This window comes from Centrocercus urophasianus, unplaced genomic scaffold, assembly GCF_019232065.1.
Source record: "Centrocercus urophasianus isolate 14NV4802_14NV808 unplaced genomic scaffold, USGS_Curo_1.0 seq_19, whole genome shotgun sequence".
NCBI lineage: Eukaryota > Metazoa > Chordata > Aves > Galliformes > Phasianidae > Centrocercus > Centrocercus urophasianus.
Genome location: NW_024884744.1, coordinates 18205510 through 18219023, shown reverse-complemented (window position 1 = coordinate 18219023; position 13514 = coordinate 18205510). Strand labels below are relative to the sequence as shown.

Below are 13514 nucleotides of genomic sequence, written 5' to 3'. Positions count from 1 at the left end.
GTGTAAACTACGTCCACTGAGGGCAGGAGAAAAGCTTTTGCATGATCTGCTGCAATGCACTTCACTGGCTTCTTGATGACTTCAGGTCGTTTTTCATTACCCTTAGTTGCACTACTAGATCTTCTGACCTTTCAAGCGTTGTATTTTCAATTTCCTCTATAAAGATGCTTTTTCCCATCAATCTCAAATCAATCCCCAAAAAACTATTCACTCAAGTATTTAGCTTTCCCTGCTCCTCAGCTGACAGAGGGATAGGAAGTGCTGTAAAAGAATGCTGTGAATCACTGCCAAGGACAGAGCAGATTAATGCTCTACCTAAAGCTTGTTGGACAACACCAGATGAGAGAAAGTGTCTTTCTTTTTAAAAAACAAGCAGAACAAAACCAAAATCCAACAGCAACAAAATGCACCAGATCGTGTGCAACGTCACTTCTCCCTTCACATCCCCCAGCTTTTATCCTTCCTTCTCATCTCCATCCCCTCCCCACTCGTGCTTAACAGAAGGTACTTCTCCTACAGCAGCAGGGTGTAAGCAACACCCCAGGCTGCTGCTGTTCACAGCATCACAGAGCATCTTCAAGAAACAAGAAAATGCAATTAGCACAACAACATAATGAACTCCAGTCACTGCTGCTAACTACCTGGCTAGGAAGTCGGCTGAACACTTTGCTGTTCCTTTTAAGTCATCATGCAAAATCCATTAATAAATGATAAACCTTTCTCAAGTGCTAAGCATGTGTACATATGCCTTAAAACACTGCATAATTGCTTCACTTGGTCATGTCAGAGAAGTACAGATAATCACCGTGCTGTGCATCAAACCTCCCAAACAGACACATTACACAGTCATGAATACAGCTTTCATATCCCACCTCATTATTTTTTTTTCCCCTCAAAGCAAACAACCACAAAATCTTAGCAGCACACCACGGTTGAATGCACCACAGAACTCTGAGACACTGACCACGTCATAACCAAGGGGCTGCATGGAGCCACAGAACAGCCTGGGTTGGAAGGGACCTGAAGGACCACGGAGCCCCGGCTCCCTGCTGCAGGCAGGGCTGCCAAAGCTAGACCAAGATTCATTCCCCTCCATCTCCAGATTCCTATCCTTTTTCATTCAGAACTGCTCTGTTTGGGAAAAGGCTCAACACCAGCAAATAAATACAGGCTTTACAATAAAAAGGAGCCAATGTTTCCTTAAGTTTACTTTCTTAGATATGCTTATTTCACAGAAATGCAACTCAACACAAAACTCTTTATTATTGGTAGGCTTCTAGACCAAATAATCCATTGTCATATGCATCATGGCCCTCACTGCCAGCAGGGATACGTAGGCAGTACCTTAGAAAGCCTCTGCAATGCTTTACTTGATATGGACAGCTTGCAGTGAAATAAATCAAGCAAGCATGCAGGCTGAGGGCAAAGCCAAACGTGCCTGCAGTAACACCATTCACCACCAGCACAACCAGCTCCTGCAGTGTAACTTCTCACTGCCTGTTAATATTCTGTACCCATCAGTAAGTGGTAACTTCTACTGATCATTTTTAAACCAGTACAGCCTAAATCACCACTCCAGAAATGTACGCTGTCTGTATCTCTGCCTCATTCTTTAGCATTGCTTTCCATCTCTTCCATTTCAGGAATTATATGGAATGATTCATTTTACATTTGGAAAATCTCAGGTGATGAAAATCTCCAGTACCAAAAGAGGGGGAGCGAGTGGGAACCCAAACCTCTACCTTTGTAATAAGGCCCATTTCAAAGCTTTCCCCCTCAGCCTTACTGCAATTTGAAGGCTTACAGGAGCATGACTGTTGCCAACATATCTTGTTACTGCGGCTCTCTTCATATTCTGCTTGTGCTGGATGAAAGGATAGCAGGGTTTTCATTAAAAACAAGCAGGAAAAAAAACTCTAACTTTCAGAAAGCAGAAATACATAAGTACAAATATTTTTACTCAATAGAAGCAACAATTAGGAAGTTCCTATTATCATCATCAGCATCAAATAACAGTTTATTATCATAAGGTTCTGATTTCCAATAAAATAAAAATTAAAGTAATAACAAATCACTGAACTGCATCAGACTGGATTGAAGCAAAACAAGATTTGTGGGGGATCAAGCAATGAAAACAAGTCAGGAATGAAAATACCTGATCTTAATTACCAGATTAATTACAAATCCAACCCTTCACTCATGCGTGGCTGTGGAAAGCTTACCATGGTGAGATATCTCTTAAACTGTCTAAAGGAAAGAAAGAAAATTTCATCCCACAATGCAACACACAACACTAATAGAACAGTAGAGCATCCACCCCCAGAACCCTGGAGCACAGTTCATTATCAATTACTGTATCTGTAACAAGAGGGTCTTTAAATGGGATGTTATTATTCAGCTGCTTCTACCCACAGTAACTCTGCCAGAGTTCTGTTGTAACTGAAAACTGCAGTCACAGGAAAATTCATTGGCATGATGTAAAACTGAAGCATTTTCATACATGTGTGCACGTATTTCTGTGCTCAGTCTACTTTCTGTAGCATTCTGTGGTCACTGTGGTGAAAGAAACTGGTATCACCTCTATAGAGGTGAAATGATATTAATGTGCAATAAGTTTCATCAGTAATTTCTATTTAAATTCAGCATAAGACTGTATCTATTGCCATCCCATTCTAGGTTTGTTCCACAATATTTACAGTTGTTCAAACCATGTTATTGTACCAGTGAAAGCTTAACAGGCTCCAAGAAGCAAGACTTAAAAATTCCATAAGTACCTTCTCATGTACACAGCACGAAGGCTGAGGTTCCACAGGATCTGCTTACAGTCACCAACTTTCAACACAGGCATAAGAAACTTGTAAAATTCCACTGAGGGAAAGAGCAGTTGTTACACCAACTTGCAAACAAGTATCTGATCAATGATTGCTTGAACTTAATATGGCAAACCTCAATACCAAATGTTTTTGGTGGTTTCTGTTTGTGTTTTTTTGTTTGTTTCTTTAAGTCACAGATATGAAGCGCTGACAGCACACAAGACTTCCCACACAAACTGTAAGTTTGCTCCGAGCTTAGAATTGCACATAAGTTCTATCTTTATACACAGATGGAGCAGAAAACTAGAGGACCTGCAATCAGACTTGTGAACCAAGACAACTGCCCGCAGTTCTCCCATCTATTAGCCTTGCCTCTGGTGCATGCATCAAGCATTAAAACTGAGTGGAAGAACTGCCCTACCAGCTTTTAGCAGCAGGATCAAGTCTGTACAGTGCCATACAACAGATGTGTTCAGATAACTACGGCCTCAGGACACAGTTTTATCAACGGATATAAATGACAGAAGATCACACTGCCCTCTCTTAGCAAGATCTGAGAGCTGAGCCAGCCGAGATTTAGGTACTATTTTTCTTTCAAGCTCCCAGCCAGCAAAGCCTGCAGGCTGGCACGCTGCTTCCCACAGGCGGCAGTGGTGACGCAGAGCTGGGTGCAGGGCAGGGCCACCTCCTGGCACAGCCACGTGTCATGGAGCAACACCTCCTACTGCCTTCAGCTGCGAGAAAGGACTCCCAGCCAAAAGCAATTAGAACATTAAATGCCTGCACAAGACAAATACCTCTCAACAGCTCAAATAAGGACTCCCACAGAGCGTGAGAATTTCTTCTGTGAAATCAATGTGAAAGTTACAAAATTTGTCTTTTCTCTGTACTGTGACCTCGATCACAAGATAACTAGACAGTTCAAGGCCGACAGACCACAGGCTCTAAGAGCTAACCAGAACAGCTGTGCATTCACAGGCACAGCGTTTGTTGCCGTTGTTCTCGTCTTACTGTGGTTTCTGTTTCCAGATGACTTACCACATCCAGGCAGACAGAAGAGATGGCTCTAGTGCCGAGTCTTATTCCAGAAGCCAACAGCTCTTGGAGACTTTGTAGCTGCACCCACACGTCCCCCAGCAGAAGCACGTCTCATCATCTCGTGGCTGGAGAAGTGAGCACCAGCAGGCTGCTGCTTCACTAATCCCTAAGAGGGCTGCAGGAAAGGTGATGGTCAAAAGCAAGGCATGCACAGTATATCTGTGAGTTGCCAGCCACTTGCTTTGTTCCCTGAGCAAAAAGTGGCACTGTAGGGCTGAATGCCTGGGCACACAATCTTTGTAAATAAAATGTGGACAACTGTCAGCAAGACAGGAATCAGCAGAACTGCTGAACATTTCATAATATCAAGGAACAAAACCCATACGTTCAGAATATCCTCATGTATTGAAAGTCATCATTTAGACCAATAGATCATACGATTGGAGAAGGTAGGTGCGATCAGGGGCAGCAAACTCAATTCCCTGGAGACTGAAACAAGAAGGCACTGAGCTGCTAAGACACCACACCATTGCTGTCAGAGATGGCAAGCTCATCTGACCTGTGTCAACCAGCTACCTCGCTCATGCTGAGGGATTAAAACAGAAGGTGCAAATATCTGACACAAAGATTGAGTATTGAGAAGATGTGAAGGACAGAGTGAATTTGGGAAGGGGGTAGAGATTTCATAGGGCTGTCCTGAAATTAAGAGCTAAACAAGAGTTCTAGCAAGCTCAGAGAGCAAACCTGTCACAAGGCCCCGTAGAAGACCAGATACGGACTAACATTGCAGTGAATTTGTAAAATGTGCACACAGAATTTTTAGAATGCCATTGCTGTTTTGTTTGTTTGTTTTTAAATGAGGTCATCAAAAGCTAAAGCAGGCAGTCTGGAGAGGCTGTGTACCTCCATCCTGGGATGCGTTCACCCTTGCATGTTTTCGCTAGACAAGAGTGGGCAGGACCTGAATGAGTGCTGAACCTCAAATTCAACCTACACATTTAATGGCAATTCATACAGAATTTCAGCAAACACAGTAGAGAACAGAATCTTAACATTATGCAGGAAAATTATAGCTCTTCATTTAATTGAAGAGATTTCAAATTGTCTCCAGTCCAGAAAGACAGGCTAAAATTAAAAGTTTGCTTCACATGTCTTTATATTTTCTCTTTTTTCCATTGTCATCTCATGGAATTTCTCCATACTTTCTTTTTCCTCAACTGTGAAATAGTATTTTCTCTGAGATGCATTTAAAAGGTCTTGGGATTCATCCAGCACAACTGGTGTGTTAACATCAATGTTGGTTAGTTGTCTTCTGGAAAAATAATCTGTCTTGGCTTACAGATATGGAAAAGAAAAAGAATCAGTGATAGAGGGCTAGAGGAAACTGCAGGGTTTTGTTTCATCTGCTGGATAAAAAGCTAGTTTTATTTCATTTTAAAGCAATTTGTCATTTCAGCAAAAGAATTGCCCACATATTCACGTGGTTCATAAGAAACAATCAACATTAATCTGCGTCAGGTAAGTTCTTCTAAATCCAACATAACAAAAAAGGCCAAGTTATGAAATATCATAGAACAACGTTAATTAGAAACTTCCCTCACACTTGCCATCTCGCTACAAATCCCCTAACATTTATTTTTAAGGCTCATTTCTCTATTCCAAACTAAATGAACAGCAAAGTAAGATCAGGTGCAACATTGGATCTGTTGTCCTGGCCTGTAATGAAAAAGAACAACAGAAGCTGCAAGGAAGCGGAATACAAACACCCACATGTCAGCACTGGAGATACATTGCAACACCTTCAGCACTGCCCCCCAGCACTCAGCCCTGGGGCTGCCCTCAGCACCGAGCCAAGGGAAGCGCAGGGCCAGAAGCCACTTGTGTGCCACAGGTTGGTTTCCCTATGAAATAAGTTTCATCTACTCATCACTTGGCTTGCTATTCCAAACAAGAGCATATTTTAAGGGCACCAATACCTACAGCTCCTCAGGTTAAAAGCAGTTAGGTTACAAAATAAACTCTTGAACACAAAACTTGATTTATTTTTGTTTTCACTACTGAATACTTACAGGAGCACGAGACAAATGGCAGAAAGTTGCTTGTTTTGATTACGTAAAAGCTGAGAGCACTGTGCTCAGCCAGCTTTCACAGCTATTACGACTGTTAGGAACCACACTGCAAGCTGACCATCGCTGAGGTCAATATGCCCTTTTATCTACTGCCCCTCTATCACATGGCAGCCAAAGGGCTTTAAAAAAAGCCTTGTGGCAGTGAAAGCAGCTGAAAAAGGGCCACCCAATCCAGACACACAAAAACAGCGTTTGAACAGATTCTGACTGTCCCAAACAGACCAGAAAACAACCTGACCACAGTAATTTTCTAGGCAGCAGAAGCAGCATATGACATAGTCTAAGCAGAGGAAACACTGAGCGCTCACACAACGTGATTACAATCTTTGTAAGCATTTTTCTAACTAGGTAAACATAGATTACTATAAAAAGATGAGCACACATTGAAGGAAACATTTCAGAGCAAATAAGGGAAAAGAATCTAGCACCACTGGGGAAAGGAATAAGAATATTAGGAGGGTTTATGTCCTATGAAACTTTGGAGGTGATTTAAAATAAACAAATAAAGGCAAAACTCCCCCTGTATATCTGAAGGAATTCAAGTTTCTTCCGAAGCCCAGTACACAGCAGCTCAGTATGCGTGTTGGTGGCACTGAAGAACTGAAATCCTCTTCTACTGAGATAGCCACCTTTTCACAGCTGCTGCCATCGGATCCGATGGGCCCACAGCTCGAGTCATCACAGAGTCATCACAGACTCACAGGACTGCTTGGGTTGGAAGGGACCCGAATGCACATCCAGTTCCAGCCCCTGCTGCAGGCAGGGATGCTCAGGGCCCCATCCAGCCTGCCTTGAGCACCTTCAGGGATGAGCATCCACAGCTTCTTCAGACTAAGTAATAAACTTTAATTTTTTTTCCTGTGTGACTTCTTATTCCATATGTTATTTCACACTACCCAGGCCATGTGGAACTGAATAGGAACACTTCAGTCCAAACAGCTTACAAATTTAAAAAAGAAATGCAAACAACTTCATTACAAATGCAATTGCCTAAATTAGCAAAGTTAAGATTTTCCACCCCAGGAATGTCATAGTTATTATCTACGATCACAAAGATTTGAAGAATTCAGGATATCTACTGTCATCCTGCAGAGTTATTTTTAAAGATCACGTGTTACTATAAATATTTCCCAGTGGTTTACTTCAACTGCAACATAAGTTGGCCCTATGGAGTGGAAAATTAAGTGCCCATTAAGTCAGGATTCCTCCAGAAATCGGAATAAAAATACCACCATTTGATTCTCTAAAAATATCTATCAAAAGCACAAAGGGCCTTCTTTAAATGCCATTCCCTTGCGGTGCTCAGAGTGGCACCAAGGGCAGATTCTCAGCTACCCAAGCTTAGATTCTCTCACTCTCCTCATGAAATACAGATAACTTTCCACAAAGAAAAAGAATTATTAGGGCCTTTTGCCACAGCCCCCGATTACTTCATCTGTTCACCTGCTGGAGCTTTACTTACTGGCACTCCTCTGCTCTACTCATGGCAGTATGCACTAAGTTTTAGGAACTAAGTCAGAATTTTAAAACCCCTGTGAATGGAGTTTCTGCTTTAAACCTAATACCTCTAAATACAAAATAAATTAGCAATTGACTTCAACATGACATAGAAATGGGGAGAAAATCAAATGTTAACCAGTTTCAAATTAAAATTGAATTTAATTTTAAGCAAGCTGGTTACCACTTCTCAAGGAAATTATTCTATGATTCAATTAAAATATAATTACAAAAGTGGCATGTAAATGAAATTGTTATCTTCAGATTTTTTTCCAGCAAAACAAGTGTACAGGTGGAGAACAACATCACTGAATGCTACTGCAGATGCAGAAGACTTCCCAGAACAGGTGTGAATGAGGACAGCAGGAAATGACTCCCCATTACTTTGCACTCAGGTAAGTAAAGAGAGCTCCTGCTCCTGCCAACAGTTATTCATGATGAACCAAAGAAATGAACAGAACTTCAGTCTCGTGTTTCTGACAGACTTCAGGCAACTCGCAGGCAGTGTATTATCCACAGTGAGCACAAAATGCCAAAGGAATGGGGCTGTTTCTCACAGTCAGTTCATGCACAGAGATATGCAAAATGCTCTGACCTCAGGGGCAGTTAGTTCCAGGAATCTGGCAGACAAAATCAAGCTTAGCAAAGAGGTGAGCTGAGCTGGCACGTGGGAAGTGGTACTGGGCAGATTGATGGGATAGGAGGAGAAAGAGCTGAAACTGAACCTAGAAGAGATAGGTCATTTTAACACAGCAGGTCAGAAAGCAATTCCTCAGATCGCATACCTGAACGTGAACAAGTGTGGGGCTCTGCTTTTATTTCAAAAGATAATAGGGTGCATCTGTAATGAATCTGAAAAGATGCACTAAAATCCGTGATTTTATCCATTTATTCTACAACAAGTATCCTCTCCACTTCTCCCCGCACATTCTATTTCTATGTAGGAGTTGTACAAGATTATTCTTCACAGTCAAATGAAAAAGTAGGAAATACTAATTCTGCTCCCTAGTTTTTTCTTGGCTGTTCTCTCATTCAGAATTATTATTTATTCACTGTAAATAAGGAGGAAAGGAAATGCAAATATTTAATTTATAAGGCATCTAAATATGTATATGGTTAGTTATTAATCTCATTTCAAATTGCATAAAGGACCTACTCCACCAAATTTCACCAGCAGCCAATCGTTCCCTTCAGCTATTAAAATGCTGCATATCTGAATTATGAGCTAGGTAACTTCTTACTATAAAAAGGACCAGAAATTGACATTTTCCTATATATAGATACCTCTTCACTCAGGGACTACAAGATTCACTTTTCAATTAGTTCTGATCTTTCAATCAAAACCTCCAGGAAAGAGAGTTATTCTCCAGCAGACAAGCTGTATGCAGCTAGAAAGAGGGGTTACACTGAAATAATTAAAAACAATGAAAAATTAATTAGTGAGGAGTTTTCTCCTAAAACGAGAGAGCATGGGCCAAAACACAGCTTTATCACACCACGGGCTATGCTTAGGGTTCAAACACAGAGATGTCATGCATTCTGAAAGTCAGAAAAATGCCCTGCAAGGGGGTGGAGCAGATGCATAGCTCCAGACAATCTCCCTGAAGGCGTACATTTCTCTCAAGATCCATTTGGCCTGACTTTCTGCTTTCCACCACCGTGTGTTTTCTTGCAGTACCTGTGTCAGTGTCAGCCCTATGGAGGTTCACAGTCACGTGCCATATGAACAGGGCTGCTCAAGCTGAACAAGCACTGAAAGAAATGCACCAACACAAGCCCAAAGCAAACAGCCAGATGTATTTCATGTAGCTAGCATGACATTTATTTATAAAGACAACGTGAAATATAATGCCATATCATAGAAAAGAACACTCCTGAAAATTGCATACAACGACATTTCTGTCATGAGAGTAATGTTAGTACAGCTGAAAGCAGCCCTGGCCACTCATCATAAGGACCAAAAATAACCAAGATTACCCAAGAATCACAGAACAATGTAGGCCGGAAGGGCCCTGTGGGAGCCACGCGGCCCCGCTGCTGGTCTCAGCACCAAGCTGAAGCTCTCTCGGCAGCGCCAATTCCGACGGTTCCCGAGGACGGAATTCCGCACGTCGCGAACGCCGGCCGCCACCAGGAGGCGCTGCAGCGACGCGGCGGGCGGGGCAGGGTGCGCGGTAGCGCGCGGAGGTGCGCGCCGCCTGCACCGCTCTAACGGCGCGGCCACGTGCGCTCCGCCGCCTTTGTAGAACGACATTCACGCAGCGTGAGTAACATCAGCTTCTGACAGAAAATTATCCGGATTTCCCTCCATTTCTAACCTCGGCGATAACGTATAGATACCTCACAGCTGATGCAAAGAAGGTACAGGAAAAACTATTACATTCCCCATCTCGAGCAACTGAAGCACACAAATTAAAACGTTGTACCAGTATCTAAAGGTTTGGGAATGTGGTAGCAAAGCACACAGCTCACAGCCAGGTAGCTAAATTTCTTCATACCAGTAATGAGACACAGATGTCTCAGCCTATAGCTCACAAAAGCCAGAAGTTAAGGAGGCATGGTAAAGAAAAACACACACCTGAGATCCAACAATTTAAGACTTTTGCTGACTTGATGGGTGATGGAACTGCAGAATGGGACAACATTGCCACCAACAGCAAAGTCCATCATCCCCCGTCCCAGCCCCTGCTAGTGCCACAGAGATACCAGCCTGGCTGAGCAACAGATGAAGACTAACAACGTCCTGTTGTGCCATTTCAGTTACAGCTCTGGTCAGATTCACAGTGCAGCTCATTGCTTTGTGACAGCAGAAAGGGAGATATTTGACACTTGGCGCATTCTAAGCACAGCTGCCTGTCACATTTGAAGTGTAAACATTGCAAACTTAGTAAACATTCTTGTGGCTCGTTTCATTAAGAAAAATATACGGCTTCACAAAAGATGGAGCACGTTTACTCCCACAGAACAATTTAATCTGTCCAAAAGGAAACAATAATTACTTTGTATTTAAAATGCTGATAAATAAAGGATCAAAGCCACATACAGATGGTCAGAAGTAGAAAGCTACAGAGAAATCAAATGTCAGATTTCACTGGAGATGCAGACAGGGCTTTCCTATTTGCCAGCAACATGAGGTTCCACGTAATGATGCCTGCAGTGCGCCACGTCCTGCTCAAAGCCACTCCCAGAACACAGAGACCAAAAAAAAGTGAGGACTATCCTAAGCTTTCCTAAGCTACAACTGCTACAAAGGTTGTCGATGCTTCAGAGTCCAAAGGAATGACCATTACCAACTGACTGAAAGGAATATGGAGTTTCTGGCTTTTTTTAATGCTAACTGGGCTACTGACTTTACAAGCAAAAAAAAAAAAATCTGTAATACTTACTTTGGAGAATCTGTTCCTGCTTTAGTCCAACCGTATCCTGAAGTTATTTCTATTAACCATTGTTTTCTTACTATTAATCCTGTTTTCTCAGAAGGTTCTACAAGATGACCCAAACGCGACCTAAGAAAGAAAAACAAACAATGTAATTCACAAAATGAGAGTTCAAGCAATTCACTGTTTAGTGCCATAAACTGCTTGTGCAGAAATATCTAACCACACATTTTGTCTCTTTTCAAATACAACAGCATATTCACATCACACAGTTTAATTATTAAATAATGCCAAATCCTCAAAGAGAAAAAGGAAAAAATGTAGAGGGTGCAGTTTCCAACAGTGTAGAAATGTATAATCACAACAAAGTGTTCCTACACAGTCAAAGGTAAAAGAATTTGTCAGCTCCTGCAAATATTTTCACATTTTTTGTACACTCAGTTGGGATCAGATCAACCCACATCCTCTGCAATTAAAGAAAACAAAAGGGGAAACACAAACCCTCATGCTCTTAGCAGTATTCTCTCATTTATTCATGGCTGTAAGCTTTCATTTTGCTTTATTGTTAAGAGTATAATGTCATCTGTTGTTCTATTGTGGAGAACTGGACTCGATGACACAAGTCATCCCATCTTCCTATGCATATTTCAACCTTGAAACAGCAGAAGAATGCTTCAGTAGGTCTCTTACCAACACCCCGCAGGTGCACAGGACAAAAGACCTCTACAGCCATCCTTTAGTTCTACATTGCAAATGAGGCTCCCTCAGCAAAATTAAACGAGCAAACAGAAACATTTAAACCTGCACTGAAAACAAAGCAGTGCTATCAGCTTTTCTTCACCTGTAGGCCAAGCCACAAAACACAAGGCAGGTAACTACTTCTGTCACAAACACAGCACACCCTGCTCATAGGCACTGAGCGCAGCACAAGGATCAGGCACAAGGGCTGCCCTTCCTCCAGCCATGGAGAGCAGAATCTCTCCAGGAATCAGCACAAAGAGCACCGTGAAGCAACTTAGTTTTCTTCAGTGGTTTCAGAGCAAAGCAGTTGCTGCCTTATCTGCTTATATATGAAAAAGAAATGAAATTACAGCTTTACAAACAACTTTTTGGGAGCAAGCTTTTGGTGCACAAAGGTGTGAACTCATCCAAAAACTTCCCTAGTCTAAAGCCTAGGAAACTACAGCAGCCACAGAGACTAGAGAAAAATAAAGGCCTTGCAGGCCTTGGAATTTGCAAGGACACAGGAACAGGGTACATCTCATCTCTTCCAATCAGTGCAGAAGTGCCAGTCATGCATTGATGTTTTATTTCCATGTCAATGGTTTTGTTTACAGAACCAGAAAAGTCAGACAGAAGCCAAAAGGTAGGGACTTGGGAGGGAGTATGAAGTGCTGCACACTATAAATACAAGATGAATAGTGTTACTTCCAGAATTGCCTTCCAAGCAAGCCATCTTCCACAATATGCAGTGCCTCAGAGGGGTGGCAAGGTGCATATGTGCAGCCCCAAGCCTGGAGTAGAAGCAGGTTATTTTAACTAAAATCCAGGTACTCCAACATTCTGGAGGTCTCTGGATAACCAGCCAGCTGCAGACAAATCAGACCATGGGAGCCTGACATGCTGCCCAAAACTGATGAAGAACGTTTCTTGGGAAGCTTATCATTACCAACAGAGCAAAGAATGGGGTTTTGAATTTGCATATGTGCCAGTGATGCAAATACCACATGAATTTACCCAAGCTATAACAAGTCTTTCCATAGAGCTTGGCAAATCACAGAGAAGGCTCCCAAACAATATAGGAATCACAGGTAAAGTGCACAGCAACAGCTTTCTAATATCAGGCCTGATTAAACAAACTAACAAAGAAAAAAATGTGACCTTATTTCTTCCCTACATCACATCATCTCCCCATTTTACTATGTTTATAAATTGGAACCACATGTCACATAGAAGCGTTGTTATATTTGTTGACTAAAAAGTGCATTTGAAAAGAAAGACAATCAAGTAAGCTTGACAGTAAAAAATTAACCCAACATTTCTCAGTGTTCAGATAAGCACAACAGAGGTTACAAAAGACTGGTCTAAATGCTGCTCACATCCAGTCAACCTTTCAGATACCAGTACACGTTCCACCTTCAAAGTACAAGAAGAAAGTTTTTCAAAGGCTAATGACTATATAATAAAACTGCCCAAGGCCATAACAGCTAGCGGAACCCCAACCACATCAAGACGAATGCAAGCACAGTCTCTGGAAACAGAATAAAAATCATAAGGACTGAAGCAATGGCTTCAAGCAGTGAACACAACCTGGGCTCTGGTGAGAACACACCTTTTCTCATACTGCCTGGACATCAGCACTGGGGCCTCCCTCGTTGGTCTCTGCCAACCATGAACTGAGCCCAAAGCACAAAGCCCTTGGGCACCTGCCCTGGGACCGCAGTGACGGCACTTGTACTGAGCGTGCCGGGGACCCGGCAGAAAGCAGAGCCTGGGATAGCCTGCAACTTCTGAATGAACAGGCATTTTGCAAAGTAATGGACTGTCTGAGTCCTTTCATCAAACCCACATTACACAGATACACTTCTAATGTTAATTGTCAGTGTGTGTTGAAGAAAATCCTTAGCAATCCCGCAAAATAATTCAAGAATCATCAAATT

The 13514-nt window shown here is 42.1% G+C and overlaps 1 protein-coding gene across 8 annotated transcripts in view; it reads right to left on the bottom strand.

The window, feature by feature from the left end:
* The window catches only part of PIK3CB (phosphatidylinositol-4,5-bisphosphate 3-kinase catalytic subunit beta), an 89814-nt gene that overhangs the window by 37789 nt on the left and 38511 nt on the right, over nt 1–13514 (bottom strand). For 6 of the 8 annotated variants that reach the window (XM_042820445.1, XM_042820444.1, XM_042820451.1 and 3 more), the window contains 2 exons: nt 10864–10983; nt 3852–4026 (listed from right to left, as the gene is read on the bottom strand). The gene's annotated coding sequence lies outside the window, so the exon portion shown is untranslated. Of the gene's footprint in view, nt 1–2155; nt 2248–2774; nt 2869–3851; nt 4027–10863; nt 10984–13514 lie in introns of all 8 variants that reach the window. The other 2 variants (XM_042820446.1, XM_042820448.1) reach the window with 2 other exon arrangements.